The sequence below is a fragment of the Phyllobates terribilis genome, unplaced genomic scaffold (genome assembly GCF_046119375.1).
Source record: "Phyllobates terribilis strain yellow unplaced genomic scaffold, ASM4611937v1 Scaffold_9__5_contigs__length_417890890, whole genome shotgun sequence".
NCBI classification, from domain to species: domain Eukaryota; kingdom Metazoa; phylum Chordata; class Amphibia; order Anura; family Dendrobatidae; genus Phyllobates; species Phyllobates terribilis.
Genome location: NW_027362769.1, coordinates 26,465,253 through 26,479,090, shown reverse-complemented (window position 1 = coordinate 26,479,090; position 13,838 = coordinate 26,465,253). Strand labels below are relative to the sequence as shown.

Sequence of the window (13,838 nt, the reverse complement as noted above, 5' to 3'; positions counted from 1 at the left end):
GAAAAGAGGAGAATTATATAGGTAAAAGAGCAAAATGAGCAATTGCTATATAGTATGATGACTGCAATATATTAAGAAGATAAAAACTTTGATGGGAGGAGTGCTTCTAAATTACATTTCTCTGTCAGTTCATGCAGAACAATATTTTGCAACATCAATGCTCACTCCTGGTGCTGGATAATGCCGTGCTACGATACTGGAGTAGCACTGCTGGAAACCAGTGGCCGAAGGAGCACAAGCAGGAACAGCAAGCGGTAATAGAAGTCCTTGGCGATAACAAAGGGTTGTAGGAAACTGTCACGGGTGTGTCAGAGGTGACAGACAGTCGCCCTGCAGTGGGTTACAGGAGATCTCTACGTTTGGCATTGCAGACAGCTCCTTAGATAAGAGGCTGTCTTTAAGACCGAGCGGCCACCTCTCTCTTGCTAATAAGCTCTCCGGCCTGGGTGTATATATACCTGGTGTGTCTGAGAGGGAATTGCCGGTTATACTCATTTCTACTTGTGAAGCTTAGCAGGAGCAGTACTTCGTCCTCTGTGGAGCTTGAGGCTGTGTGCTTATTTGGAGTTCATCTAAAGCTAAGCCATTTCCCCTGTTTTGTCCACCCTTGTTGTCTATAGAGTATAGCGGAGGTTGACTAGTGCTCATCTCCTCCCATCCCTAGCCGTAGCCATATGCCAGGGATAGTAGGGCGAGGCATCCGTGCGGCGATTGCTGAAGAGGCAATATAGGGACGATAGTTGAGACAGGGTGACGCCAGATCAGACTAGGAGATCTGCATTTCCCCCTTTCCCTAGTGTCTAGGCTCCCTTTTCCTTTTCCCTCTGTGTTGCACTAAGTCTTTCCCACACCTGGCGTGACAGAAACAATCCAAAGATAAATGACAACAGTTTGGGTAAGAAAGTTCAGGAGCTGGAGACTGTAACTAGACTAACAGCTAGACACAATACTCAAGCAATGAGTGAGAGATCCATCTGGCTTTAAGTAGGCCCAAACAGAAAACAAGATGGATTCCACAGGTTAAGAATCTGCCATCATAGTAAAAGGCAATTGCAGAACACAACAGCAGCCGCCAGGGGTAAGGAGTGGGATTTCAGCACAATTATGAAGGTGAACAATAGCAGCCACTAGTCGTCAAACTGTAGAAGGACAAGAATCCTGACATGCCGTTATATGCTTTTTAGGTTCACATTTATCATGTGCTTAAAAAGGGATTCTGACAGATCCCCTGAGAGACCAATTCATTATAATGGGCCAGATGTAGTCACTTTGAACTCAGTTAGGCCTTCATTTTAGCCACCTCCTTCTTTTTCATTAATCACAAGTGTGCTTGTTTATGCCCACCTAAAAAGATAAGACGCCACTGGAAAAGAGGCCAAATGAGTCCACATGGCTCATTATATAGATTAGATTAATTGGGATTGAATAACATTTTTAGGATATCCTGACGCAAGCACTCAGTGTAGAGAATAGGATAAATGTGAATCAAGCCTTAAAGCGTCCCAAGTTGGTCTTTTTCTTCCCTTTTTTGACTGCTTACCTAATGTGCCCAGTGGTTCTGGTACTGTAATCAGGGCTGTGGAGTTGAAGTCGTGGAGAACAACTCCAAAAATATATAATAAATTGGTACAGTAGTTCAATGCAGGATGTGCCATAAATTTTTTCAAAAGAATTTAGGAAAGTTACGAAATGCCCAATAAATGTCTGTTCTGTTCCTGATTTGAGAATCTCTACTTTTAGTTGAGATGAATCTGTGCTGCACCTTATGTACATGCTCAGTAGTGAGGCCGGGTGGAGTCGGAGTTGGAGTCAAAGTCAGAAGTCAGGGAAATTGAGGAGTCGGAGGCTTGGCTTACCGACTCCACAGCCCTGACTGCAATGGTCAAAAAATAAGAATCAGGGAAACCAGAAGCAGCTGCTCACCATCTCTTAACACAGGCATTACTCTGTTGCCCGACCAATGTATGATTACTGGGTGTCTCACACTCAAGACCTCCATGATCAATAGAAGAAGGGGTTAACAGTACTCCATAGAGTGTAACTATATCTGTGACATAGCCCATCAATGTAAAATCCAATAAAACCTATTTATAATAAATATCTGATGAGACAGTCATTTTAGATACATTGTTAGGGTTGTAATGTCAGACAGATCAAGCCCTAACTAGGGTCTGTTCAGATGAAGATATTAAACATCCATGTGCTGTCAATATGACCTTTATTATTTATTAAATTGTTCATGCGAAAAGGACATATGCATTGTATACAGACAAAAAAATGGACAAACGGATGCAATGCAGATACAACTGAAAAACTGATGATTTTGCATACACTTGTGCGAACCCGGCCTCACTCATCTCTCCTCACTTCCGGTTGGCCCTTCAGATGCAGGAGTTGGGCCTGCAGTGGAGAAGCCGGGATCGAGAAGAGAGAAATTAATATAGTGATGAATCCAACAGGTAACGGCCAATTTAAAGAAACTGCTGCCCAAATGGTAAAAAATAGACATAGTCCTAGCAAATTAGGGGCTGTTAGCAACCAGGCTGCAGCAATACACACATTTAAATGGCTGATAAGAAAATAACCTATATCCTAGAAACAATGGCATCTGTTAAATGACTTGGCGACTCTGATGAGCGGTGTAGTTACTGATGTCACTGCTGTTCAGAGAAGCCAGATCTTGTGGAAGCCGGCAACTCTGTGCAGCAGCCATAGGTCACTCCCGGTCATGTCTCACGAGCGATGATGTTACTGACATCATCACTTGTGAGACATGACCGAAAGTGACCTATGAAGCGTTGTTCTCAGAACGGCACTCTATAGGTTGCAGTAGAGAATCGGTGGATGTCGTCGGAACGCCATGGATTACATCGGAGTTGCCGGGATTTTTTTTAATAATAAATTGGTGAATGGGGGAGTGTTTCTTGTTTTTATTTCACTGACTCTCTTTTTTTATGTGTTTCAGGTTCCCGTTTGTACACTAATTCTGATTCGTTGGACTACGTCGAAATCCCTGGACTGGATAGTTTTATTTATTTTTTTTATAAATTGGTGCAACAGGGCTAGAGTCGGGGGTGTTTTTTAAAATAAAATTTATTTGTGTGTGTTTTTCCTTTTAACTTACTAGGTTAGTAATAGGGGTGTCTGATAGACGTCTCTCCATTACTAACACTAGGGCTTGATGCCAGCGGACATTACACAGCTGACATCAACCCCATAAACCATTACCCAGATTGCCACCGCACCAGGGCAATCAGGAAAAGCCAGGCCAAGCGCCAGAATTGGCGCATCTCATGTGATGCGCCAATTCTGGGGTGGCTGCAGGCTTGTACTTTTAGACTAGAAAGGACCCAAAAACCAGGGTCCTTCCCAGCCTGATAATATAAGCCCACAGTTGTCTGCTTTACCTCGGCTGGTTATCAAAAAAGAGGGGGTTCAATAAGGCTAAACACCCTTTAGTGCCACATGAAAGGCAATAAAGAGTGCTAGTTTACTATATGTAGGGGAATGTTACATTAAATATCTGCATGACATATATTCTATCTATCTATCTATCTATATATATATATATATATATATATATATATATTCTATCTATTCTATTCTGACTGTTCGGGCAGTGAATTTACTGTACTTGACTGAAGAAATGTCGGGTTTCCTTTGAAATGTGTGCGTAAAAATAATATGGCAAACGCATGGTCTGTGTGCCATCTGATTTTTTCTCTCATCCATTGACTTGCATTGGCGAGTGTGATCCGATTCTTGCATCCAATTGCAGGATGCTGCCATTTATTTCCTCAGCCCAATCCGAGCTGAAGAAATACTTGCAGATGAGCACTGACTCATTTAATAACATTGGTCAGAGTACAATGCGATGCAATGCACTCCTCCGTATTATACGCCAGTGTGAGTGAGCCCTTATAATGAAACTCAGCTCAATTCCCGGGACTTTGTAATAGCACACAGCTGTGCAGTGAGGAGAGCAGACGGTCTGTCATTAGATGAGAAACCTGCTCTAAGCTACTGTGGAGGCATATTCTTTTCCCCCCAGTATGTTGATGCCGGCTTATGATTGGTCAACTAAATGCAGGGGAAGAAGTACACGCCCTTAGAGACAAATCTCTGGGAACATACAGTTGATTCTATCATAAATTATAACCTAAACTTTATAAGCTAATATCTTCACAAAGGAAAGAAGAAATTTAAAAGAAAACCTGTCACCGGGTTTGTCCCATATGAGGTAAGGCCATCACCTTCAGCCCTGATATACAGCATTTTAATATGCTTAATATATGCCCCCAATCCAGCCTGCAAGACAAGAAAAAGACCTTATATTATACTCACCTACAAGGCGATTGGGTCCGATGGGTGTCGATGTCTTGGACCGGTGCCTCCTCTCTTCTTGAGATGCAGTCTTCCTCTCTTCTTGCTTCGTGTGGATGACACTTTCTACGTCATGCACACACTCTCCCCGGCACCGCAGGCGTACTTCTCTGCCCTGTCAAGGGCAGAGCAAGATACTGCAGTGCACATGCGCCGGGAAAGGTCAAAGAGCGCCGGCGCATGCACACTGCAGTACTTTATTCTGCCCTGGACAGGGCAGAGAAGTACGCCTGCACAAAAGCGCAATGCCAGGGAGACTGTGTGGATGACGAATGGGACACATCAGCCACACGAAGCAAGAAGAGAGGAGGAAGGCATTGCAAGAAGAAGGGAGGCGCCGGACCAAGATAGATACACCCATTGGACCCAACCGCCCCGTAGGTATTATAAAAGGTCTTATTCTAGTCTTGCAGGCCGTATTGGGGATTATATACAGCACATTAGAATGCTGTATATCAGGGCTGAAAGGTGGTGGCCGTATCTCATATGGGACAAACCTGGTGACAGGTTCCCTTTAAAAATAAAAACTACAATTTTACTCTGTAGCCACTATTCTATGATGTGGCAATTTTAACATGCTCAAAATGGTGAAAGGTCCTCTTTAAAGGGAATGCTTCAACAGATTTTTCCTATGTAAGCTGAAGACAGCATTCTGTAGGGGTTAAAACACAGATTTCAGCGATGCCTCTCTTATCAAGCTCAGTGGTTTTGTTTGCTTGTAATGAATGTTTTTGCACCAGGTACTTATCACTCCTGGTCCAGCAACACCCCCTTCTGTGATAGGCAGCTCACTGTCTATGGACATTGTATATACAGAGCCTGGTGAGGCCATGGTTAGTTTTCTCAGCTCTGCTTCATTGCTAAAACTAAAAGCTTCTGATTGTGCGAAAACGGCTGCACCCTGTAATCTAAGTGATACATTGCTGGATTCAGCTTCTTTTTGCCTACATCAGGCTGCTCTCAGATGAGGTAGCAAAAACCTGCAGACAGATTCCCTTTAAATGCCTGCATTTGAGGCTAAAAAAATAATTTTTGCACCAGGGTTTCATAAAGTTTGAATCATAACTCCTCTTAGCTAACATATCATTACAGACCACATCAAAAGTGAATGTGCAGCGAAACAAAGAGCCTGTAAAAGCCAATCGGTAGAAAAAAGATTTTTAGCCCCAAATACATGCATTTTAGTAAAAATAATAACAATAATAATAGTTCCTAAAGGTGTAAACCCCTTTTAAAATAAATAAAACTGCAAGAACAATTCCTTTAAAGGGAACCTGTCACCAGAAATAACACTAGTAACCTGCAGATATGAGATTAATCTGCAGGTTAACAGCATTATTACGCAGCCGAATGCAGCGGGGAGAAAATTAACTTTATTCTCCCCGCCGGCATTCAGTTTCAGTCATGGGGACGGGGATGGGGGAGCCGCAGGTTCAGTCATTGCTCTGAGTATACAGAGCGGCTGTTATAACCACACCCCTGGACCTGACAGTCGGCCTCAATGCACAGGGAGTGTAAAGTCAGGGCCAGGGGGCGGTTACTTCGGCCGCTCTGTATACTCAGAGCGATGAATCAACCTGCAGCGCCACTCCCATAATTGAAACCGAATGCTGGCGGGGAGAATAAATATAATTTTCTCACTGCTGCATTTGGCTGTGTACAGGTGCCGGGCAGCACAATTACTCTGTTAACCTGCAGATTAATCGCATATCTGTAGGTTAATAGCGTTATTTCTGGTGACAGGTTCCCTTCAAATATACAGCTCTGGCAAAAATTAAGAGACCACTGCACAGTTTTCTAAAAATTACCATCTGTACATGTCTGACAGCCATTCCATTCCAGTGTCAGTTGAATTCCAACCAAAGTACACCTCATTCTACTTAATGTGCTTCTGATTAGTGATCACCTGAACCAAATCTTATGTAACGAGGGAAAGTATAAAAAACACTGCTGTGGTCTTCACAATCCTCTTGCAATAGGACAAGCTGGATGGCAAAATAAGTGCTAGGAATAGCCCAAAAGTAATTTGAATGAAAAAATAACTTTTAACCATGCCAAAGGAGTTGAAAAGAAAAGTCTTGAGTGAGGAAAAGAAGGGCTCAATTGTGGCTTTACTAGCAGAGGGATACAGTGAGCGTCATGTTGCCTCCATCCTTAAAATTTCGAAGACAGCAGTCTATTACAACAAGGTCAAGCAGCAGACATTGGAGACAGCAAAGCTACAGACAGGCAGGGGGCGAAAGCGACTCTCCACTGACCGGGATGACCGTCATCTTATTCGAATGTCACTCAGCAACAACAGGATGACATCAAGTGACCTACAAAAGGAATAGCAAATGGCCGCTGGGGTGAAGTGCACAGCTAGAACAGTTCGTAACGGGCTCCTAGAGGCAGGCATCAAGTCATGTAAAGCTAGAAAAAAGCCTTTCATCAATGAGAAGCAAAGGAGAGCCAGGCTGAAGTTTGCCAAAGACCATAAGGATTGGACCATAGAGGACTGGAGTAAGGTAATCTTCTCTGATGAGTCAGCTTTGCTCAACACCTGGTCATCTAATGGTTAGACGGAGACCTGGAGAGGCATACAAGCCACAGTGTCTTGCACCCACTGTGAAATTTGGTGGAGGATCGGTGATGATCTGGGGATGCTTCAGAAAGGCTGGAATTGGGCAGGTTAATATTTGCGAAGGATGTATGAATCAAGCAGCATACAAGGTTATCCTTGAAAAACACTAGCTTCCTTCTGCTCAGGCAAAGTTCCCCAACTCTGAGGACTGGTTTTTCCAAAACCAAAGAAAATGACCCTAAAAAAAATACCTTTAATAGTTAATTCTATAAAAAGATACTCAATGGTACCTATGGAACAAAGTGTACACACAAGAACAAATATAAACTTCGATATACTACAGTTATCATACAAAGGGAGGGATGTAAGACAACGATCCAAAAATTGCCCTAGGTCACCCTAGTAGTAGATAATAGCCCACATAGAGGCCAAGTATACAGTTTACCCTAAGGGTTCGACTAATATCCCCACTCGTCAGTGGGTAAGGCTAAGCTATCCCTATATCCCCGTGTAACCAAAAGTGAAAGATAAAAATAAAAAATAATACATAAATTGCAAGGCGTCAAATACAGTAACAAGATGCCAGTCACATACAGTATCAAAAATGGACTAAATGAAAAATAGCCCCTTATAGATAGTAATCGACTATACAAAATAGACTTAACCAACTGTCGCCCGCAAAATGCCAATCACATACAGTATCAAAAATGGACTCAATAGAGAATAGCCCGTTACACGTAGCAATCACATATACAAAAAAATGGGCTCAGTAAACTAACGTCCGTTTTTATGAGATATCAGCTAGTATTTGGTAGACATATAGCTAACGGGACCACAAGTCGCCTGGGATCATGAAGGGAATAATCAATTGTAATCAAATACTAGAAAAAACACAACTACTAGTATTAATAAAGATGTCAGAGGATAAATAAACATAATAAAAAGACAAACTTAGTATAAGATAAACTTAATATAAGATAGTTCTTCTGAGATGTCCATCAAAATTCGTAAATATTATAAACCATAGGGCCACACTAAAATGACCCAAGCAAAAATACTAATGGAAGATTATCGATGAATGTCTCAAATTGTAGTAGTCCCTCAGAAAGAAAAAAAAAAAAAAAGTACAAATGATAATGTCCCAGTCGTAATCAACTAAGAAGACAGTTATCCTCAGAAAAACATAACAAAATGTCCATTATCAATGTCCCAGCATTCGTGGTTATATAGCAAATCCTAGAGGGTGGTAAATAAATGGACTTTTTCTTAGGTGCAATTTCTTCTGAGATGACAGATGATGAATATCAAACAATACGTGTATCCAAATATAGTTGTCCCTCAGAAAAAATATAAACTGTCCCAGCAACAGCAATTATACAACAGTTATCTTCGGAAAAAATAACAAGATGTCCATAGATAACATCCCAATATCCGCAGTTATGCGGCGCATCCTAACAAGATGGTTGCAAGAAAAAAATAATAAACGGGCTCCTATTCAATGCATTTCTTCTGAGATGACAAATGATATATTCCAGGCAATACAAGTATAGAATTTCAGAAAAACTAAAGAAAAAGAATGAGGCGACCATTCATACTGTTCTAGCATCAGCAATTATGCAACAGTTTATCCTCGCAAAAAATGACAAAATGTCCACTATTGACATCCCAGTGTCTGCAGTAATATAGTATATCCAATAAAGGTGATTATGAAAGTAGACAGATAGACTTATCTTAAGCGCATTTCTTCTGAGATGGCAGATAGTGTATTTCAAGCGATGTTCCTAGAGGGACATGCAGATAATCCAGCCAAAAAGAACAATAAATTTCCTAAAAGGAGTTGTCAGCAGGTACGCCCATTCAAGTTTATCAATAAATATCCCAAGGTGGTATGCCAAACATGAGGTCCCATTGACCTAGTCCCAGTCCCTAGTCCGACATATATCTGTCTCTGACACCTTTATGAGTTCTGTCACCAAACGTATTTATAGAAATAAATTCTTTGCTAATTGCAGGAGTATGGGTGTAGTTTATATTTGTACCTGTACCTGTCCTAAAGATTACGTAGGGAAGACTAGGAGACAATTTAAGGTCCGTATTGGAGAGCATTTGGGGGATATCCGTAACAACAGGGATACACCCCTAGCTAAACACATCAATTTGCATCACGGAGGCGACTTAAATTCTTTCACGTTTCGTTCAATAGAAGTCGTAGATATGCCAATTCGTCAAGGTGATTGGGATCGCAAAATTTTACAGCGAGAGGCGAGGTGGATTTTTTGGCTCGAGTCCCTAGCCCCTGGAGGTATCAATGAACAATTGAGTTTCTCGAGTTTCATCTAGCCACTGTATGTTTTTTTCTTTATTACCCTTACTGACAAAATCAATATCAGCCTTCTTTATAAATTATAGTTTGTTAACTATTTTCCAGTGTATTTATCATATACATTGTGAATTTGGGACACTGCTGTCATCAACAAGTTTATGGACTATAAGCCTTTTTTTTGGGTATTGTAATTCTTTGTCATTTTTGTGTGCATATCAGTGTTGTCTCTCTTTTATTATTTATTTTTTCATTTTCGTGTCTATTATTTTATTTGATGTCATTATGTCTATAGGTTATTCAATATGTAACATCCACAAGTATGAGAACTGTTACTGGTGCGAGGGTTTGTCATTGTTTTCCCCTATATATTGTGTGCCCTTTAAAATCGTAGGTTATAAATACTGCAGTACGAGTAATTGGGACGTAGTTTGAGTACCCTTCTCTGTGAATTGCGCTATCTACGCAGCCGGATTTTGAGTTATACGTAACATCCGGTGTAAAAAGGAACGGACTTTGCGTAGTCCCCTTTGTTTTCCTTCTGTGTCTGCGTAACCGGAAGTTACATTTGGCGTAACTCCCGGAAATGACACTGAACAGTGTATGGAGGGTATCGTGGAACGCTGCTTGCGCCTCATGGGATAAGGTAACCGCATTATTAACTGCAGGTGTTCTGCCCTATGGAATTTGGGCACTAATTAAGGGAGTTATATATAGAGAGACCATGTGCATTAGTCTATATACGGTTTTTTTTGGATTATGGAAACACACATTTGTTGTGCACCTACTATGGGCTTTCTCCTCTGATACTGTCTGTCCCCTGATGAGCCCCATACTGAGGAGGGGGTGAAACGCGTAGGGACTGGGACTAGGTCAATGGGACCTCATGTTTGGCATACCACCTTGGGATATTTATTGATGGACGTTCTTTGGATAAACTTGAATGGGCGTACCTGCTGACAACTCCTTTTAGGAAATTTATTGTTCTTTTTGGCTGGATTATCTGCATGTCCCTCTAGGAACATCGCTTGAAATACACTATCTGCCATCTCAGAAGAAATGCGCTTAAGATAAGTCTATCTGTCTACTTTCATAATCACCTTTATTGGATATACTATATTACTGCAGACACTGGGATGTCAATAGTGGACATTTTGTCATTTTTTGCGAGGATAAACTGTTGCATAATTGCTGATGCTAGAACAGTATGAATGGTCGCCTCATTCTTTTTCTTTAGTTTTTCTGAAATTCTATACTTGTATTGCCTGGAATATATCATTTGTCATCTCAGAAGAAATGCATTGAATAGGAGCCCGTTTATTATTTTTTTCTTGCAACCATCTTGTTAGGATGCGCCGCATAACTGCGGATATTGGGATGTTATCTATGGACATCTTGTTATTTTTTCCGAAGATAACTGTTGTATAATTGCTGTTGCTGGGACAGTTTATATTTTTTCTGAGGGACAACTATAATTGGATACACGTATTGTTTGATATTCATCATCTGTCATCTCAGAAGAAATTGCACCTAAGAAAAAGTCCATTTATTTACCACCCTCTAGGATTTGCTATATAACCACGAATGCTGGGACATTGATAATGGACATTTTGTTATGTTTTTCTGAGGATAACTGTCTTCTTAGTTGATTACGACTGGGACATTATCATTTGTACTTTTTTTTTTTTTTTTTTTTTTTTTTCTTTCTGAGGGACTACTACAATTTGAGACATTCATCGATAATCTTCCATTAGTATTTTTGCTTGGGTCATTTTAGTGTGGCCCTATGGTTTATAATATTTACGAATTTTGATGGACATCTCAGAAGAACTATCTTATATTAAGTTTATCTTATACTAAGTTTGTCTTTTTATTATGTTTATTTATCCTCTGACATCTTTATTAATACTAGTAGTTGTGTTTTTTCTAGTATTTGATTACAATTGATTATTCCCTTCATGATCCCAGGCGACTTGTGGTCCCGTTAGCTATATGTCTAACAAATACTAGCTGATATCTCATAAAAACGGACGTTAGTTTACTGAGCCCATTTTTTTGTATATGTGATTGCTACGTGTAACGGGCTATTCTCTATTGAGTCCATTTTTGATACTGTATGTGATTGGCATTTTGCGGGCGACAGTTGGTTAAGTCTATTTTGTATAGTCGATTACTATCTATAAGGGGCTATTTTTCATTTAGTCCATTTTTGATACTGTATGTGACTGGCATCTTGTTACTGTATTTGACGCCTTGCAATTTATGTATTATTTTTTATTTTTATCTTTCACTTTTGGTTACACGGGGATATAGGGATAGCTTAGCCTTACCCACTGACGAGTGGGGATATTAGTCGAACCCTTAGGGTAAACTGTATACTTGGCCTCTATGTGGGCTATTATCTACTACTAGGGTGACCTAGGGCAATTTTTGGATCGTTGTCTTACATCCCTCCCTTTGTATGATAACTGTAGTATATCGAAGTTTATATTTGTTCTTGTGTGTACACTTTGTTCCATAGGTACCATTGAGTATCTTTTTATAGAATTAACTATTAAAGGTATTTTTTTTAGGGTCATTTTCTTTGGTTTTGGTTTCTAGTTTTGTACCCTGTTTTCCCAACTTTTTGTTGGTTTCTGTTGGACTGGTTTTTCCAGCAGGACAATGCCCCATGCCACACAGCTAGGTCAATCAATGTGTGGATGAAGGAGCACCACATCAAGACCCTGTCATGGCCAGCCCAATCTCCAGACCTGAACCCCATTGAAAACCTCTGGAATGTAATCAAGAGGAAGATGGATAGTCGAAAGCCATCAAACAAGGAAGAACTGCTTAAATTTTTGTGCCAGGAGTGGCATAAGGTCACCCAAATGCAGTGTGAAAGACTGGTGGAAAGCATGCCAAGACACATGAAAGCTGTGATTAAAAATCATGGTTAGTCCACCAAATATTGATTTCTGTACTCTTCCTGAGATAAAACATGAGTATTATTGTTTCTAAATGAATAAGAACTTGTTTTCTTTGCATTATTTGAGGTCTGAAAGCACTGTTTCTTTTTTATTATTTTGATGATTTCTCATTTGCTGCAAATAAATACAATTTTTAGCTTTGAATTTCGGAGACATGTTGTCAGTAGTTTATAGAATAAAACAACAATGTACATTTTACTCAAAAATATACCTATAAAGAGAAAAACCAGATAAAATGAAAATTTTGCAGTGGTCTCTTAATTTTTGCCAGAGCTGTATAATAAAACAATATATCTTACAGAATAATATTATATTATGTCTCATCTTTTACACATTTAAGAAAATATCTGCCAGTAAAACAAGTAAGATCCATCATGCCACAAGACATAGCAATGTGCAGCAGGCAGCACAGCCAGGGATGGGGGTCTATCACTGGAACCAGTTCATTTACAAGCAGAAAAAAATCTTCCAGATGAGAAGCTTTTCCATGTCATTTTGCAGAGTTTTTTTTACAGAGATGAGATCATCTACAGAGTTAACCCCTAAATGGCCTTGACATCACAGAGCAGATGGGATGCAACAAGACAAAGGAAATATTTAATCAGGATTCAAATGGATGGATGATGTTACACCCACATACAGACCCCACACTGCACTGATCCCACACTCTTACCATCTATGATCTCTCCCATGTACAGAGGTGTCCTGACACTGAGGATGAAGGTCACCTACCTGCCTGTGAGCCATAGCTGCAGACCTATGGAGAGGACAGGGAGGCTGCAGACTGGCTCCTCTCCACCATCATACAGCTTTTCCTAGGGGTGGCTCTTCCTCATTCTGCATTGCTTCCCTGTTTACAGTCTCCAGCTCCAGTCCTCCGCTCTTCTCTGTCCCCCGTGCAACAAGGAAGCTAAAAATAGTTCCAGCCCTGAGGTTGTCTCTCTGTCTAGTCATGTGGAGCTGGCAGCCTGCGCTGCTGTACTGTGGGGCAATGTTACCACACAGGGGCAGGTGTGTGCCCTCCTGTATACCTCTGTACTGTGGGGCAATGTTACCACACAGGGGCAGGTGTGTGCCCTCCTGTACACCTCTGTACTGTGGGGCAATGTTACCATACAGTGGCAGGTGTATGCCCTCCTGTATACCTATGTACTGTGGGGCAATGTTACCACACAGTGGCAGGTGTGTGCCCTCCTGTATACCTCTGTACTGTGGGGCAATGTTACCATACAGTGGCAGGTGTGTGTCCTCCTGTATACCTCTGTACTGTGGGGCAATGTTACCACACAGGGGCAGGTGTGTGCCCTCCTGTATACCTCTGTACTGTGGGGCAATGTTACCACACAGGGGCAGGTGTGTGCCCTCCTGTATACCTCTGTACTGTGGGGCAATGTTACCACACAGTGGCAGGTGTGTGCCCTCCTGTATACCTCTGTACTGTGGGGCAATGTTACCACACAGGGGCAGGTTTGTGCCCTCCTGTATACCTCTGTACTGTGGGGCAATGTTACCACACAGGGGCAGGTGTGTGCCCTCCTGTATACCTCTGTACTGTGGGGCAATGTTACCATACAGTGGCAGGTGTATGCCCTCCTGTATACCT

The 13,838-nt window shown here is 41.2% G+C and overlaps 1 protein-coding gene across 2 annotated transcripts in view; it reads right to left on the bottom strand.

The window, feature by feature from the left end:
* The window catches only part of PLEKHM3 (pleckstrin homology domain containing M3), a 348,977-nt gene extending 335,754 nt beyond the window's left edge, over positions 1-13,223 (bottom strand). The window contains exon 1 of one of the 2 annotated variants that reach the window (XM_073646341.1): positions 12,968-13,223. The gene's annotated coding sequence lies outside the window, so the exon portion shown is untranslated. The remainder of the gene's footprint in view (positions 1-12,967) is intronic. The other variant, XM_073646340.1, reaches the window with a different exon arrangement.
* Positions 13,224-13,838: the final 615 nt, after the last annotated feature.